Source organism: Halyomorpha halys, unplaced genomic scaffold (assembly GCF_000696795.3).
Source record: "Halyomorpha halys isolate HHAL.00 unplaced genomic scaffold, Hhal_1.1 Scaffold1643.1, whole genome shotgun sequence".
Classification (NCBI taxonomy): domain Eukaryota; kingdom Metazoa; phylum Arthropoda; class Insecta; order Hemiptera; family Pentatomidae; genus Halyomorpha; species Halyomorpha halys.
In genome coordinates, this window is record NW_027113566.1 from 1 (window position 1) to 1,027 (window position 1,027).

Sequence of the window (1,027 nt, forward strand, 5' to 3'; positions counted from 1 at the left end):
TTATCAAGCAGATTAAGATGCCAAATCACTTGAGTTAAGTATCTCAAAGAAGAGGTTTACATATATATAGTTTAGCTAACACAGGACAATTTGTCAAAACCTGAAGAGGTTCCAGCAAACCAGTGTCAAATGTGATTATAAATCAGTTAGTCCTACATATTTGAAAAGCTCATATAATGGCCCGTCACACAGGACAGAAGCCTTTTCATTGTCCCCATTGTGATTATAAATCAGTTACTTCTAATAATTTAAAAATACATATAATGCGCTGTCACACAGTGTGAATATAAATGCCCTTATTGTAAATGTAGCAGTACAAAAAGACCAATTGAAAAGTCATATAATGGCCCGTCACACAGGAGAGAATCCTATCCAATGTCCTTATTGTGATTGATTATAAATCAGTTTTTTCCGATTTAAAAAGACATATAAGGCATAGTCACTCTGGAAAGTAACCTTGTAAGTGTCCTCAATGTGATTATGAATCAGTTATTCCAATTATTTAAAAACCCATAAAATGTGCAATCATACAGGTGAAATGCCTTTAAGGTGTCCTCATTGTGAATATAAATCAGTAGTTTCTAGAGATAAAAAAAAAAATCATATACATATAACATAGCATGTTCAGAAGAGAAATGTAAAATAAATGTGTGATGTTAATTTAATATGTTGTTTTATTAGTGGACATTACTAAAAGGAATCATGGGAGCTCATTGAATAATTTGGCCAATCAAACTTCAAAATCAATTCAGTTATTTGCTCAAATGGGCAGGTTATTAGACACCGTCAAACAATACCTTGTTTTGTATCATTCTCAGGTAAAATGGTGACATTTAGGGATTTTTCCTATTGATTTTATCCATAGGATATGAATGTACAACAAACAAGACTAAATTGGCAAATGGGAGAAGATGGTCAGGGATGCAGTCAGCAAATAATACACAAATAAACGTAACTTATTTATGCTGACGCTTCGACCTGAATTTCAGGCCTTCATCAGGACTGAAAAAATAGAACAGGATAACCT